Source organism: Pieris napi, chromosome 19, assembly GCF_905475465.1.
Source record: "Pieris napi chromosome 19, ilPieNapi1.2, whole genome shotgun sequence".
Lineage (NCBI taxonomy): Eukaryota > Metazoa > Arthropoda > Insecta > Lepidoptera > Pieridae > Pieris > Pieris napi.
The window spans coordinates 2,066,822-2,085,694 of record NC_062252.1 but is presented as its reverse complement, the minus strand read 5'-3'; positions in this window follow the sequence as shown (position 1 = coordinate 2,085,694).

Below are 18,873 nucleotides of genomic sequence, written 5' to 3'. Positions count from 1 at the left end.
CGGAGGAGCATAACGGATTTTCGTTTGTTTTGGTGATGTTTGTATAACGTACTAGAGCTAATTCCTTGAGCGACTTTCGTCCCTCACGTAGTCCATCTAAGTCAGTGCACCAATGGAAATTAGCCCAGTCATTTTAGGGGTTTCACCTCGGAATGAAAGATAATAAGCTACAAATTGGTATAGACCTTTGTTTTGTCGTTCTAAATGTTGTCTAAAAAGTCATAAATGATACCGTGTCCGCGTCTTAAGATATTGAAGGTCAAAGGTCATAAAAATTGGTTTTTCGTGAATATCTCGCTTTCTATTGCATAAATGATATTTGTACTTATTATAATAGTTGTAGAGTATAAAATTCTCTACAATTTTCGTTTCATGTTTTTTTAATACGGTCAACCGTTTTTGAGGTAGAGCGCGAAGAGTGCGCAGCGCACAGTCATATATGGTCCTATGCAAGGTCAAGCGTGAGTTACGGTTATCAGTACGTTATATCAAGTCTATTATTTATTAAATTATTATAATTATTAAACAATGGCCATTATTTATGTACTAATTTTTAATTGTTGATATTTTATTAAAATCAGTAACTTAATTATTTATATTTAACTATTCAACTATAGTATATTATTAATTCTGGAATATATATTTTTAGTTAAAACTTCATTACATACGTTTTCTTCAAAACGTGTAAATTTTTTAATACTTATATACCTGGATATACTTGTCCCTACCCTATGACCTTTTCTATTTATAGCCGGGACAGATGTTCTATTGTATTCAAGGCCACTTTCTCTTTCGTCAAGATTATTCGTTAGTTTGAAATTGTATCTTCGCAACGACGGACGTACGGTTTTAAGGTTGGTATCCTTAGCTTCAGGAATCGTTGGAAATTACCAAATTAATTGTTATAGAGCCCATGAACTCGGATTGCAATCTATGGAAAAGATAATTGGTTTGAACTTTAATGAGATAAAGTTAAAACGCGTCGACCTTGCATAGGACCATATATGACTGTGCGCTGCGCACTCTTCGCGCTCTACCTCAAAAACGGTTGACCGTATTAAAAAAAACATGATACGAAAATTGTAGAGAATTTTATACTCTACAACTTTTATAATAAGTATAAATATCATTTAAGCAATAGAAAGCGAGATATTCACGAAAAACCCATTTTTATGACCTTTGGCCTTCAATATCTTAAGACGCGGACACGGTATCATTTGTGACTTTTGAGACAACATTTAGAACGACAAAACAAAGGTCTATACCAATTTGTAGCTTAGTATCTTTCATTCCGAGGTTGACCCCTTTTTTTACCTAATATGACTGGGCTAAATGTCTAGTATGCATTTAACATTCGATCTTACGGTTAAAGAAAACATCGTGAAATCGACGGCGTGTGTCAAGCATAGAAGAATACCTTTGCCTACTTCACCTACTTTCTTATTAGAAACAAAAAATATCACGAAACAGATAACGATATCTGAGGCCATTGGTGTTTTTTACTAAAGACACTATTTGAAAACAATCTATAATAGTCATTATAAAGCTGAACCTTTGTTCTTGATAAATCAAGCTAAGACTAAGACTGAACTACATAATTTAATGCTAAATGCACTGTAAATCATACAAAATGTCAGTAAAATCAGAACAATATGGATGGAAATACGACTCCCTTTGAACTCCTGGTAAATTGGATCGCAGGAAGAGACCTCTTGACCTACGTTTAAGCTTCCGCAAGGGCTTTGAGGGACTTTGTAATCTTTTGTGTTCGTTAGGTAAAAATTACCCGTCTTGAGGATGCTTTAAAATTGGCGAGTACTCGACAAAATTTTCGACTAATACAAATCGTGTATTTAATGATTTATATGTTGGTAATTATACCTTCGCTATGTTATAACATTTATATTTGTTTTCATTATACTCAAAAATAACCTATTCATCAGAGTACAGTTGGCCTAAGCGCTGAAACTTGAGGTCGAGCGTTTGAACCCCGGCTGAATTAATAGCCTGTTCTTTCTGTGTGCATAAATAACATAGGTATATCTAACATGAAATTTGTTTTCTATATTTCTTTCTGTTTCTTATCACGGGTTGTCATGAATATTTTATATAAGAATGCCCAATGCCTGTTACTATAACGGTTAATATATCTTTTTATGTTCAAGTGCAAATCTATTATAAAGCGGAAAGATTTGCATTTTTGTATCGAAGACAAGAGAACTCACCAACTAGTGAACGGATTTAAAAACACATTTATATGCTATGACTGAGTAATATATTATATATTTTTAAAATATTTCAATTAATATATTATATGGATATTGTATTTTTTAAATACATGTGTCTAGACAAAGACATCATCATACTATACGATCTAGCCTAACTTGAGACAAATAAGTAATTTTAGTTCAACCTAATTTACTAATAAGGATATTTAACAATAGAAAGTGTCTAATAACACTACATACAGTCTCTAATAAAGCGAAGACACTCCGTCTTCTGTTATATTTATTGTAAGTCTAGTAATGTAATATGTACAATAATATCGCGTCTTATTTTTGTTTCTACGAAATTTCTAGAACAGATTGAATCTATGAATTGCAATATCGAATTCGGTTAGACGACACACAAATCCTTTTATCTCATCACACGACAAGCTCACTAGAAGCAGCTTACGTCATCAAATACCCAAGTGTAGGTATATTAGTACAAGAAAGCATTTTAGTATATTCGGGAAAATTCACACTCTTAAATTTTGTCTGATTCCGGCTGAATTTGGTTTAAATTCGAATTAGAACTTTAAAAAAAACAGTGTCGCTACAATATTTGGTCTTAGTATCAGATTTCTGTATGTTTCGTGTTTGTTTTTATTATCTTTTTTTTAAACATGTACCACCCTAATAAATGTTTTCTAGCTACCCACAACACAGGGCCTCCCTAGTGTGGGGACTAGGGATATATGAATTCTGTCACAACCCTTTTGTCATAAAATTATTATTATTATTATATATATCTTCGATTAAGATAGCAATAAATGCATAATATAATCCAAATCAATGTTCTCAACAGCTGTTGTTAAAGTAGGTAATTGAATAGAATTGTATGTCCAGCCTTGGAGCGTCATAGTGCTCTTTAATTTGAATGTAGTTTGTCGCTTCCGGACAGTGACGTCACTCATCGGCGCCAGTGACGTCATACCAGGCTCCATTATATAAGACGGAGAACAATTTAATCCTATAATATCTAGTTTAAGCTCCCGCGACTCCATCTGTATAATCAGTCTACGTCTTTCAGGGATTTTCATGTTTTAAAATTAAATTATACAAACCGGGGAATTGATTTTTATTTTTAATTCGCTAAATAATTATAAATTATTAAAAAAAAATTTCATTAATATGCGATTTTTGTTTTAAAATAAGTGTTGTTTGACATAGTCATTTTGTATGATGTTTTGCTATTTTGAAAGAGTAGGTACATAGAGTTTTTACGCCGTCTTTTTCTCTCGGCCTACACCCTCTGTCTTCTTTACCGATGAGTAGAGATGTCTACTGATTTAAATTTAATGACGTGGAATAAGTGATACCTGTATCTTATATCAATAATAAACATATTTTATTTATCAAATCTGTTTTTGAATATCAGCTGCAGTTTTATTTCAATGTGTAGCTCACACTACAAGGAAAACGTCGTTGGAAAACCGTCATTGCATGTCTTACTGTCGTTTGTGTATTAAAAATTATTGCTTTGGCAACTTAATTTTTGCATCGAAAACTAGAATAGAAATACTATTACTCAAGGGAACTCTGTCGTAATAACAACTTTTGAGTCTTGCGAATACATCAAACCGTTATTAACAAGGGCATTCTAAACAACCAAAGCGGAGTTTCAAAGCAAAATGCCTGACTAATTCCTGTTCAATCAAAACAGTCTTGCGTATGCCATAATTAGTCCTTTGTACCGCGCTGAATAGAAGTGCAATCGTCACTTATGCTAATGTTTGAAACGGGTAAGTGGTATGTCTTATAATACTAAAATAAGAGAGAAATACTTGACTATAATAATAAAGTTTATTTGCCTCTGCACATTGCATTTACAGGTTTACATGCTGCATTGACCATCTTTGTGAGAGGCTGGTGATAGAACGTGTCTAATAAATAAATTTACATTCTTCATACTACTAAGAATGCTTCAAATATTGCTTTGATTATTTTTCCGACCCAAATATCGGCCAATAGAATTGCACCATTCGACGTCACGTGGTACATACAACCTACATGGTATTATACTGAAAATTTTTTGTGAAAATTTTCTCTGGTCGTTGCTTCAAGAAAAGTATTAAGTAGTTGTTTTATTCATTATGAAATTCTTATTTGTTAACTGTACATTTCGTCTCATGGTGCAATTCTATTGGCCGACATTTGGGTCGGAAAAATAATCCCCCGAATACCACACGAGCTTCAAAATTATCGGGCATTTCCCTCAAGGTTCCCTGCAAACAAATATAGTCGTCATGACGACTATAGTCGTCAGTATTATAAGTGAATATTGCTTATGGCGTTCTATCTAAAGCCACGCACTTAATTTCGTCGTAAGACCACTGGGACGTGCTTTAGCTGACCGTTGTTCAGGGTAGCCACGTTTATTCTTTATCTTTGGGAAGTCTAAATATTGTATAGGGATATCGTTGGGATCCCTTCGTAGAGTGGTGATCGGATAATTAGAGATGGCTCCAATTGTCAACTATTCCTGGTGTTCTTCATTAAAAGTCTTCTCAGGCTAGAAGATTTCTATGGTATAGGTACCGGCTAAGTCAGAAATTAGAAATGCATATAGCATTACACTTTTTTGAGTAAAAAGAAATGTTTCAAGCTCAAACTCATAATATCTTTATTCATATAGGTAAACAACTACACCTATGAATCGTCAAAAAGAAGTTAAATTAATTGTAAATTTACAATTACTACCAGTTCGCAAGTCATTTCATCTAACGGGCACGAGTTTTTAAAACCTGCGAAGCTTTGAAGAAATATCCTTATTCGAAGAGAGAAGTACTGCACATTAAATCGTTACACAATATGTCAGAGAAACAGACGGTTTAAAAAGTGTAGTGCTATTAAATCAAAGGTATTTCCTTTACATTGAAATCTAAGAGAATCCCATACGGCAGCTCTCGGATGGAATCATAATCTTGCTGTTTGTTTACTTTATTGGTCAGGGGTACACAAACCAAGCAACAAATAACACGTCAATAAATCTGGAATCAGTGGAACTATAAATTCTTGGAATTATTCTAAAAAAATAGAATCTTACCTTCTAAGTCCTTAATTTTTGTTGAACGTGCTAGCAGTTGCTTTAGAAGTATGTTCTATTAATTCTTTGTTTTTTTTATACAACGGAGCAAACGGGCAGGAGACTTACATGATGTTAAGTTAGACCGTGTGCCCATGGGCTCTCTCAATGCCAGATCACTCGTGAGTGTGTTGCCGGCTTTAAAGTTCTCTTGTATACCTCGTGTAGGTAATAAAATCTTTAAAAGGTTATCTATTTTAATTTTTTTGATAAACCTTCTCTCTTTTTCTACGCTGTCTTGGTCTCTAATTGGTTGTTATTTGAATACCGCTTGGCTCAGTTAGTCAAGCGTTTGGGCGCCATTAGTTGAACCTCTTGGGGTCGATTCCCTTTATACAATACTAAATAAGTCTGATAGAAACTGTAGTATGATTTCACACAAATATACAATGCTCGAAAATGCTTCGTACCCCTGCCTAGTGTTTACAGAGTACAGATGCGGCGCACGTGCGGCGCGTGCGCAGCTAATGTAATTAGCTGTTAGAGATATACCCTCATACCTCATACTTCCGGTATTCGCCTCTCATATTGTGGGTGGGATAATTAAATTCCTTTAGTTTAGCTTACAATCATATAATTTTTTCAGCTTAAAGCGTTTATAAAACTTATGAATAATATTTTTAATATGGGTATTTGGTTAAAAATTGTGTTAACCTTTTGTCTTAAGATTCTTTAGAGGCTACTACTTCTATTCGTTTGTATGTTAAATAAAAAATATAATATTTTGTATTTCTTAGGTACACTGCCACAAGGACAAAACTTTTTAAATTTGTTTTAATATTCTATTTATCAATTGTTAATTATTATTATTACTATGTAGGTTAAGAATATTATAAATACTGTATATTTGTGTGTTGGAAATAAATCGTAGTATAATTTGTTAATATTCATTAATCTATATGGTCTTTGCGTACCTACCAACGCAAAACAGTATTTTTCCTGAATCTAACCCCGAACTATAACACCATTTAAGCTATTAATTTAGCTAATTTATTTGCTTGATAATGCTAGATTAAGTACATAATAAATTCAATGCATCGTCCTAGCCACATAAATAAGACAATTTCAGAAACAGAAAGAAATATATTACTGAAAAGTTATTTCAGTAATATATTTCATAGCGTCAACATAATTTAACAGAAAGATAAAAGAGGTAAAAGCTAACAAAGGTGCTATGTAGTATATATTTCAATGTTTAACTAAAATAACGATGATATATATACATATATATATGAAATAAGATTAATCATGGAGCGTTCGCAAGACTAGAATCAATTACATGAGATGATTGCACCATTCATCTCCATTCTGGTTACGTTCAGTGTTCAAGGGCGGATCTAGACAGAAATCGCGTTAGGGTAACACAGTAAATTTTATACCTTTACTATAATAAATTATATTTATATATTTCTTTACAATACATTGCAGTAATACAGTTCTATATAAATTAAATATAAAGGAGGCGGCCTTATCGCATACGAGCGATCTCGTCCAGGCAATCACTATGAGAAAAAAAATTGATAAGGTAAGCGCAAGAAGTTCAAAATATACCTAAGACATAAATTAATAATAAAAAATGTACTAGAACAATGACTGATTTGGAGGTTTTTATACAGGTTATGTAGGTACAGGTTTGTATACAAAATTTATTTCGTAACAAAATCAATAAAGTTGTAATATAGCAAGACAGGCCCAGCCCCCGGATCCTCATGCCTGTAGAACATAGTCATTAAAAAAAAACCAGTGGCGTTACAACAGTCTCTTGCCAGTTCTTCTTGCCCGCTCTACACCCTTGCGAACTGGTAGTAAATGTAAATTTACAATTAATTTCACTTCTTTTCTGACTTTCATAAGTGTACTTGTTTTAGTACGAGATCCCGCTGCAGGATTGGTGCGCTCATCGACTATTTGTTTAAAACCAAATTTTTATGTTTATTTATAATTAAGAGAATATATATTTACTAGGGTGCCTATCAAAATTTGGCCGCCATTATTTTTAATTAAATTATTTTTAATTGATTTTTGGTAAAAAATTTCGTTCATGTATTATTTAAATAAAATAACGTCTACATCACGGTAATTAATATGAAGATTCTAAAAAACCACGGGTGCCGTTGCGCACATGGCCGCACCTCTTTGCAGCCAGGTGTAAACAGGTATGATTTCGATAAATTTATACGTTTATAACCTATTTTTATGAATTATATGTCAAATTGAAGCTAATTTTTTTCTATTAATTATCATATAAAGTTGCTTAGTTAAATCTGGCCGCAAATAAGGGCTACTGGCTGTTAAAGATAATAAATATTTTAGGTAGAGTGAAAGAGAGTTAGCGCGTAACATCATTTGTCAGACGAGGACAGCGATTGTCGGCTAAGCGACGCTTTTAAGCCATTGCGCATGCGTCGAATGTCAGTGTTCTCAAACTGAATACAGTAGAAGCTCTTTAAGTCGAACCTCGATAAGTCAAAAACCTCCAAATCTCGAAAAAATGTTTTGTTCCCTTCCCTTAAAACACCAAAACCTCCATTACTTGAAATCTTGACCCTCTGTTAATCGAAATAATCACCGAGTCCCTACAAGCCATTTTGGTACATATTTTTTGGCGTCTCCCTTGATGTTCGACTTATAGAGGTTCTACTGATGATAGATGCAACATTTTTATTCTAACATAAAAAACCACGCTGTTTTGGAGTTCGTAATAAACAACGTTTTATATTTACATTGTTATTTTATTTGTGCATCTAAAAATTATTATATTAATTAATGTAAAATAAAATTGATAAAGATGAAGTCGTGTTTTTTGTGTAACGAAAAAAGCAATGTACTCGACTTTAATAATGTATCATTCCAAAAGTGCTCGCTAATGTTATTGTTTCGTCGTAAAAAAAAATATAAACTTCAAAATTTATTATCATTTTAAAAAACCATTTAATATCATTAATATCTAATAGAGATATTTAAGTTTGAATCATTCAAATAATTTGTAATTGGATTATTGCTTCATCAAAATGTTCAACAAATTGCTAACTAGACCGTCGATATTATATCAAATCAATATTAATTTTTTGTTGCAATTTTTAAATTTGTCATTTTGAAAAAAATTACATATTTTTTATAAGTCGTCTCTATTACTCCCCGGTGGTTGAGAACACTAACGTTAGACGCATGCGCAATGGCTTAAAAGCGTCGCTTAGCCGACAATCGCTGTCCTCGTCTGACAAATGATGTTACGCGCTAACTCTCTTTCACTCTACCTTAAATATTTATTATCTTTAACAGCCAGTAGCCCTTATTTGCGGCCAGATTTAACTAAGCAACTTTATATGATAATTAATAGAAAAAAATTAGCTTCAATTTGACATATAATTCATAAAAATAGGTTATAAACGTATAAATTTATCGAAATCATACCTGTTTACACCTGGCTGCAAAGAGGTGCGGCCAGATGCGCAACGGCACCCGTGATTTTTTAGAATCTTCATATTAATTACCGTGATGTAGACGTTATTTTATTTAAATAATAAATGAACGAAATTTTTTACCAAAAATCATTTAAAAATAATTTAATTAAAAATATTTGCGGCCAAATTTTGATAGGCACCCTAGTACATATATATTCTCTTAATTATAAATAAACATAAAAATTTGGTTTTAAACAAATAGTCGATGAGCGCACCAATCCTGCAGCGGGATCTTAGACCATTTACCTATATGAATAAAGTTATTTTGAGTTTGAGTTTCAACCACTTCTTGGCCTCAGAGTTCTGTATTACAAAACATCGTGATATTATTTTTATTTAACAGAAAAGTTCCACCCGCCTTCTGTGCCGAGAAAATAACCACTGCCGGCGAATTTAATATTAACTACGGTTTGATGAAGTCTTAAATACATAAAACAAAATTCGAAATAAGATTTTGTTGATACACTAATATTATACAGCTTAGACAGCTTAGCACAGACATGAATGTTTTCGTCAACTATTAAGAACGTAAAGCCTGAGAAAGGCTCCAGTCTCCACGCTATCACAAGTATAATTATTATTGGACAACTAAAATATAAACGGACAGCAATTTATTTTTTAAAATATAGATGTTTTTTCAATTCTTTTCAATCCGAAAACCCCTTCTTATCTCAAAAATCACTTTAAATTCTTAGGTCCTTCTAACTATATGTTACGCTCTTCTAATAGATGTTTATTGGAAATTCCATCTCACACTTCATCCTTCTTAGGCAATTCATTCACGATCTCCGCCATTAAGTTGTGGAATACGCTGCCCTACTCCGTACGATTGGCTACCTCTCTGTCATCTTTTAAAACTCTTCTGTATAATCATTTCTTAACCTTATCCTATCCTGATCAATCGTAACTTGTATAAATCTTATGTTTCCTTTTACATCACTATTTGCTGTCCATGTATTTGTAAGATTAGCTTTTAAGTTTTTAGTCTGTTGTTAATATTTTTTTTTGTATTACTTTAGATTAAGGTACTATATATATATATATATATATATTTTTTTTTTTTTTGACGTGATAACGTCTTTAAAATCGTTTTAGTCGGGTGACATGTTCAGAAACTTGTGTCACACCAAAACCTCACGAGCGCGATCGCAGGTATAACGAGAGTGAGACGGACCGATCTCCCGTCTCATCTCGAGCGCTGCCAGTCATTCCGTGAATGTATGAAGAAAAATGTATATCATAGTCGAATAAATAAACTTGTCATTTTACACCCGAAATTTATCATCAAAAGTGTGAATGAAACGATAGATGTAATTTAAAATTTGAAAAAATTGTTATCTTCATTAATTCCTTACTTCCCAAAAACTTATATCACCTACTTTACAAACAACCAATATTTTTATATAACATTTGTTTCTGCACTTCTCGCACGAATCATGTTTCTTTTTTTTTAGTTTTTTCTTTAACTAGGGTTGCCTGGAAGAGATCGCTTATCAGCGATAAGGCCGCCCGTTGCATCCCTTATAATTTTTTTTTTGTATTGTGTTTGATTTATTGTTTTTTGCAACGAAGTGTTAATAAATAAATAAATAAATGTTTAAAAAACGTTCTCGCGTGCGAAGGCGAGGCAGAAGTATAAACAAAGTATTAATTTACGTAAATGCAAAAGTGGTACAATGCGTCAAATGACGCAAAAGCCTATTTACAAAAAACATCGACAAGCAGAAACTAAAACTCAACTCCACTCGCAAACTTTGAAACTAGGTTAAAATGAATTTTGAAGCAATATTAATGAAATCTTTTCAGCACGAACGGTTATATATACTGAAAAAGTCGTCTGTTTGTTAACTCTTTCTTCTTTACAAAACTAAAATTACGTATTCAGTAATGTATTGTATGTATTCTGTAATATATGTTTTTTTTTTTAAAGACGTTTCACACCAATTGACCTAGTCCCATGCTAAGCTGGTGAAGCTTGTGTTATGGGTACTAGGCAACGGATATACATACATATTATTGATAGATAGACATATAAATAAATACATATTTAAACACTCAAGACCTAAGCACAACACCAAATGCTCATCACATCGATATTCGTCTCAGCCGGGGTTCGAACCCGGGACCCATGGATTCGCAGTCAGGGGTACTAACCACTAGACCAATGAGTCGTCAAATGTTTCTTTTAATGAAATGTGATTGAAAAATAAATATCAGTTCGGAGAACGGAAAATCTATTTTTTCAGTTTATTTAAATATCCTTAGAACGTTTTATCAAATACACTAATCAAATTCACTTCATATAAAGATATGTCTACCAAACGTTCAACAAAATGAAATACCTTTTAAGTTGACAAGTACATGTACACATTTTACACTATCTAAAAATGTGCAACCGAAGCGCATGCATGGAGAATATCATGAAAGTGGATGAAGGAGAGATCCGTGATCTCTGCCTAACCCTTCGGGACATAGGCGTGATGATATAAATAAATAAATAAAAATCGTATGTTGATTTATAATTTTACTTCAAGGAAGTATTTTTTAAATAATAAAAAGCTCGATTATTTTTGTACAAACACTAGGATCCAGTTAAGATCAGAAAATTAAAAATATTAAGTAACCTTCACTATTTCTACCGCAGATTTCAAGAGTTTTCCTTAAAACTCCACATTACATACATTGTAGGACAACATCGATTACGTAAATTTGAAAAAAACTCGCTTCATTATTGGTGCATTCGTTTAGGTGTTACTATGACAGATATTTAGACAAACAAACTCAACACCTCGTTAAGCATTAGTGGTAATAACACTTTCTAATTACAATAATTGATACTGTGTAATCAAAGAATACTAATTAAAAGAACGGATATAATTTATTATAAGTATTATTTAATAAATAATACTCTGCAATAAATTCCCTTGCTTCAGCTATACTTCTGTTCTCTCTTATTAAGTACGATTATATTTGGTTTCTTTTTTCACGCATATCAAAAAAGCTATTCGCGTTTTAAAATTATTTTTCAAAATAAACCAGCGGAATATAGCTAGTTATTGTAACGAAGCGACATCCGACTGTCTCTTTGTGTGTGAAACTAGGCCTCTTATTGTACTGGGCACACACGTTGTGCACTAGACTTAAATGACGTTTTAATTACGTCAGAACTTTGCTAAACAATAGCAATTTCTCAACTCCTAAAAAAATAAAGAAATAAGTCAGTGACGCTACAACCTTGTTAGCTCTGAGCCACAGATTTCTGTATCTCTTTCATGATCATTTGTCAATTTAATAGGTAAGTAGGTGATCAACCTCCTGTGCCTGATTTTACTTATAATAATACAAAAATATTATAAGCATTAATATTTAATCTATCTAAGGCATGTCTTACGATGTTTTCCTTTACCCTTTACATAAAAAGAAAGTCCATTGGTGCACAGCCGGGGATCGAACCTATGACCTCAGTGATGAAATTCGCACGCTGAAGCCACTAGAACACAGCTCTTGTTTCTCAACTGCTAGAATATTAAGTTTCAGCTGAAATTAATTAATAATTTTTACTTAATCTCCGAAGCTTATTATAATAGTGTAGTATTGTGTGAAATAGTTCATATTGTCTTTTATTTATGAAATCGTTTTAAAGTTTATTAAAATATTCCAACAAAAATCAAAATACATTTTCATTAAACTAAAACTCAAAATATCTATATTCATGTAGGTAAACAAGTACACTTATGAATTGTCAGAAATAAGTTAAATTAATTGTAAATTTACATTTACTACGTGCATTATACTACATAATTCGACTCTGCTTGACGTCTGTTTTACCAATATTAAGACAGATCAGTGCCGAAAAACAATATTTCATCGGAAATAGAAATCAGAATATTTATTTTATACTCTATGTACCATGAAGGCATAAGTAAGCTATTTGGTTATTTATTTCATATAGAGAGTATCTTTCTAGTAACAGATTTTGACTCAAATCATATGAACTACACATAAACCAGAAATATACCTTCAATAATAATTCAAGTTTATTCGACGCTGAAAAAGAAAAATAAGTGTCTTGTAAATGTTCATTATGAATAAGTATGCAGCATGACAATGAAGTGCTATCGAGATTTGGCGCCGACTTGATAGCGCAGAAATTAATTACTAAGGGTGAATGTTCGCTTAGTACAATGTACTTTTTTATATGATACAATTCAAACTCGGACAACTCGATTCACTTATCGAAGGGGGCTTAAGGGTAGCTGTTTTATTAAAAAGTAGAAATAAAAATACATTATTATTTTTTTTGTATTTTATTTGTATTGTATTATACGTTTTTTTGCGGTGGACACGCCTTATCACTTCGGGGTTTGAAAGATATATAGTAGCCGTTCTCAGACTTACTGAATATGCAAATAAAATTCTCATAAGAATCAATCGAGCCGTTTCGGAGGAGTATGGGATCGAACATTGTGACAAGAGAATTTTATATGTTAGATGGTTATGCACTAGCTGTGACATGTACATTGTACATGGTCTTCACATAAAATTATCAAATCAATGTATACAAAATACTGTAAAAACTATTTTATATTTATAAGTATGGAGTTTATTGCCCATTCTTTTCCATATGAAATTACCTTTCGGAAGGGGCAACTAGAGTAATTTTATTTTAAATATTTTAACATTTGACTTTCATTCACTTTTCATATTATGCAATTTTTTTTTACCAAATTCAATAACGAAGACAAAAAATTGTGCACTTCATTCGGATGTTATGCGCGTACTCATACGTAATAGTTGTTAAAAAATTAAATTGTATGCAACAAGAACATCTTGAAAAAATTAATTTATTTCACAACAAACTTCTTACCGTAATTTTGTTTATTACGCTCTTAATGAGGTGTTTCCAGTTTCTTTTTATTTTTGCTGTGTGCCTGTATTGTTTTCCTTGTTGGTTTATAATTTAAATGTTCTAATTGATGTGAAAAATAAAACACCGCTCAAATGTAAAAGGCGGCGGGCTGTGGGTTCTAGTGCACCGGCGCTAATTAAAGGTTTAAGTTGGTAGACAGTACCAGTGACCGCCTAGCTGGTGCTTTCTTCGCTCAAATAAGTACCCCAATACTATGAGGGAATGCTGCCAGTATTAAAGGTACACTGCTCTTTATCAATTTTTAATTATTATTACTATGTAGGTTAATAAGATTGTAAATATTGTATATTTGTGTGTTTGAAATGTAACATCATATTTTATTGTATTTTTAAGCAAATATATAATATAAATAATATAAAACGGCAACGGCAAATACATTTTAATTTAAAAGCCGACACACTCTTGAACACACGTTATTTCAGTTACGAAGAGGCCATGTGGCGGCTAGCAGTCTTACATCAAAGAACAAAAGAATCGACTTTATGATGAAAGTAAAAATAAAACATCGATACACGGGGTGTTCCAATAATACATGAGACACAGCTGACGGAGTAATTGTTATTACTTTTTGACATTAATAAATATCGTAATAATTACTGTATACGACTTTGAATACTTCTGCGAATGTTTTGTCCTTATCACTATCGCCATACAAATAAGAGCAGTGTTGGCCTAGTGGTTTCAGCGTGCGACTCTCATGCCTGAGGTCGTAGGTTCGATCCCCGGCTGTGCAGCAATGGACTTTCTTCCTATGTGCGCATTTAACTTTCGCTCTAATGGTGAAAGAAAACATCGAGAGGAAACCGACATGTCTTAGACCCAAAAAGTCGACGGCGTGTGTCAAGCACTGGGTCACTAAAGGTCAACTGCGCCTGACACACACCGTTGACTTTTTGGGTCTAAGGCTAAAGGTTTCCTCACGAGGTTTTCCTTCACCAGCTAGCGTTAAAAGCGCACATTAACAAATTCCATAGGTCGAACCTACGATCTGGGACGAGAGCTGCACGTAAACCTTAAGTCCCCAACAAAAAATATTAACTATATATAGACACACTGAAAGAACATACTGTATATAGTGAAGAGGCCCCCAATAAAGAGGCGCGTAGGCCGCCAAAACCGGGCATCGAACTCGAGACATCTGTTTCTTTGCGCACGCGCCGGCGCACCGATACTTTCATTCATCGGTTCTTTTTTAAGAAATTATTTTTAACCTACACACAATTATAAATGTTAATCCGATTAAAGCGTATTTCCTTTTACTTGTAGTCCACACACTGTTAAAAATGTCTACTAATACAAAAGAATTTACCAAATAAAAGAGAAATATAACTTAGTTTTCTATAGTATACAATACGAACTAAACATAAAGTAACAAGAATTAAAAAAACACAATTACTACCAACGTATTATTATAATACGTTTTTCTCTACTGGCCCGAGAGAATCTCTAACCATCAGCTAGCTGGGAGTTTTGATATGCTAATTGACAGGTCTATAAAACGCCGAAAGTGGAAATGGATGGGCCATACACTCCGGATCCAAGTCACTTGGAAGCCCTCGATTGGAATCCTCATAGGAAACATAGCCGCCCAAAGCAGACCTGGCAACGAAGCATCATTGCAGGGGCAAAGGAAGCTGGAATGACGTGGAGTGAAATCAAGACCGATCCAATCCGTCCAGGACCGATCAGGCTGGTTTTTTATGCTGGATGCTCCATTTGGAGGATATACGACTTTAAGTCAAGTCATTATTAAATAATAATATAAAAATTTAAGGATGCTCAAAATATCATGTATACAGGGTGGCCAAAAAGTCGTGGATCAAACGCAAATAGGGGATAGATGAGGTCTGATGACCTCGGTGGAGTAATTTTTTTTCACAGTGGGGTCCAAAATAAAGAAAAATGTATGATTTGAAAAAATGTTATATCGTATCACTTAATATTATCTTGACTAAACTCAATAAACAACTATAAATAGTATGTCTAACGCAAGAACTTATCAGTACCAATCTAGTGGATATTATGAGAAAGATACAGAATGTAGATATTTTCGAATTTTAAGAAGAATTAGTAAAAAAAAGTCAATTTTCTTATAAAACGCAAAATAAATCATAACTCTGCAGGGGTTGACCTTAGAGACCTACCGTAGAACAATTTTTTGCCGCTGATGACCTCATCTATCCCCTATTTGCGTTTGATCCACGACTTTTTGGCCACCCTGTAGTACTGAAATGGGTGGGAGAAGAAAATAATAAATATTGATAAAAGAGGTAACAGAGTAGTACCCTAGGGATGGAAATAGAAGAAAGGGAAGGTAGGTGAGGCGTTGGGAGGACGACATAAGAACGTTAGCCGAGGCAGAATAGAATAGCGAGCTAAACATGGCGACACTTGGAGGAGGCCCTTGTCGAAAGATAAGCTGATTAGTAGGCAGTGTTGGCCTAGTGGCTTTAGCGTGCGACTCTCATCTGTGGTCGTAGGTTCGATCCCCGTCTGTACAACCATTGGACTTCTTTCTATATGTGTATTTAACATTCGCTCAAACGATGAAGGAAAATATCGTAAGGTGAGCTTGCATTAGACCCCAAAAGTCTAAATAGGTTGTAGCGGCACTAATTTAATTATTTCAAACAATGTGTTACAGAATATTAAAAAACATTTGCAAAGTACAGCAATAAATAGAAACATTTTAAATAAAATACCACTACTAATGTAAAAAAGATTATCAGCCGCTTACGTATTTGAAAATGACAATGTTATATTCCCGTATTGTGCAAATCTCCTCTGCCGAAATCATATTTTAAACTCTGAACAACTGACATACTTTTTAAAATTAATGATAATTCTCGGAGAACAAAAGAGACTCGCAAAAATGTCTGTTTTATTCATGACGGACGTTTGTGAAATGTGTGCCGTATACATATTATGTAAATGTCGGTAATGTATGGAAATTACGGGTTCCCGTTGGACTTTCGGGATTTGGCCTATTTATAATCAACGATCCGATGACAGTGTTACATAATACTTACTTTTTGAGCTCGATCTGCCACGTGTCTTGTCGTGTCACGACCCAAAACGTGTCTTGGCGAGCACTTCGATGAATATTCCAGCGCTCTCTGTCCAGTGCTCCCTTCCGGCAATTGCTGGCTTTCAGCTGCAGCAAGTTCTCCTCCTCTCTGTCTATCCAGAGGTAACTAGGCCGACCTACTGGCATGTTACATAATAATTATGTCCATTTTCTTTTGTTTTTCTATACTTTTTTCTTGGTTTCAGCAAAAAATCTTTTAAACTCCAAAATTAAGAGGTTCTTAACATCGTGTTTATGTATGTTTCCCGATTATTGAACGATGCTTGGCCGGTTTTTAGGTGCTTATGGAACTCTAATCCTTATAGAATTCGCATTTGTATGTATATTTCTATTGCATTATTATCCATGACAATTATTGATGACAACTAAGCCTCTTGGGCCGTGGGGTTCAATTGCACAGGGTCTTATTAAAGATTTAAGTTGGCGCCTGGTAGGTAGTACCGGTGTCCCCAGAGCTGCCCTGCGATTCTGTAACTCACTTTTCGAACTCACACAGCGGTTTTCGCATCGGCGGTCGCTCTCAAATCAGTCGTGAAGCAGTATTTTTATGATTTGGCATTCTGAAAAACAATAAACTACAATCTCCCACCTTTTCAGAGTGAGTGAGTGAGTTACAGAATCGCAAGGCTGGTGCTTTCCTCGCTCAACGAATAAGTACCGCAATACAGTGAGGAAAAGCTCCCAGCGTTAAAGGTACACTGCCACAGGGGCCAAATTTTTAACATTTGTTTTCATTTTCTTTTTATTAATTATTTTTATTATTACACTCTTGTCAATGAGTTTACGTGATAATGAGTATTATCCTTCAAGAATTACCTACATGGAATTAGGTTAACAGTTTTTTACCCGTGCAGACAAACTTAGGGCTTCGAAAAGCCAAAAGAAGATTCTAGATATTATCTCCAATTAAAGCATAGAGGAGATGCACGAGTCATTACTCACTAGTCACGATCCAGTAGCTCTAATTACAAATTATGTGCACTTATTACAACGCTAATTTAGGGGTCAGGTTTGGTTAGCATGATTCATATCACATAGTTCAACGATTCCTTTCGGTTGAATAATTCGGAAGATTTTTGATATGATCGCAGACAATTCAAATCAGATTATAATTAAAGTACTGCTGTTTTTGATAGTGTTTATCATTTGGATAAGTGTTTACTTGGCACTTCACTACATAGTATAAAACAAATTCACGTTCTCTGTCCCTATGTATGCTTAAATCTTTAAAACGACGCAACGGATTTTGATGCGATTTTTTTAATAGATAGAGTGATTGAAGGGGAAGGTTTATATGAATAATAAAATACATTACATATGGATGGAGAAATACTGTTATTTTTGAGGTTTCTAATGTGATGTCGTAAATCGTAAATAATAACATTTTTTCCGCTTACATTGCGAACCCTACGAGATTTATCAAAATAATGTACTAAATATTGTACACATCGAAAAGGTCTACAGAAAATTCCGCGATGGTATATGTCTATCTCTTATGGATATCCCACAATAAAATTTTTTTGTCATATACTTTTTACGACAAATAATTGCTAATTTTCGAAGCGATTTTAACCAATACAGCATTAATCCTTATCCAATTAAATACCTTAAATACATTGTTGATTTAATATAGATATGGCCCTTTATAGCATATGATTTAAATAAATATTTTCGAAGATATTACAAATTTAAAAACTGTGGGACCCAGCGCGTCGGAGGCCGCGATTCGCCCTATACTCTATAGCACTTTGAATTTAGTATCAGCATTGCATCCGTGCGAAGCCGGGCCGGGCTACTTTATTATATTCTTAAAAGCAAGGCAGTTTAACAATGATTTGACTGGACAGTGTCGACAATAAGAGATTCTTTCTAAACTAAGCCCAGATCTAGGTCCAGTGTGGGTTCTAGCGCTTTAGATCACTCTATTGATATGTTCTACCAAAGAAGAAACTTAGATACAATTGATTAAAGCGTTGGCTTTTGTTTCTGTTACTATGCATGCTATACTATCATTTTTTTATGTTACAGGAGGCAAATGGGCA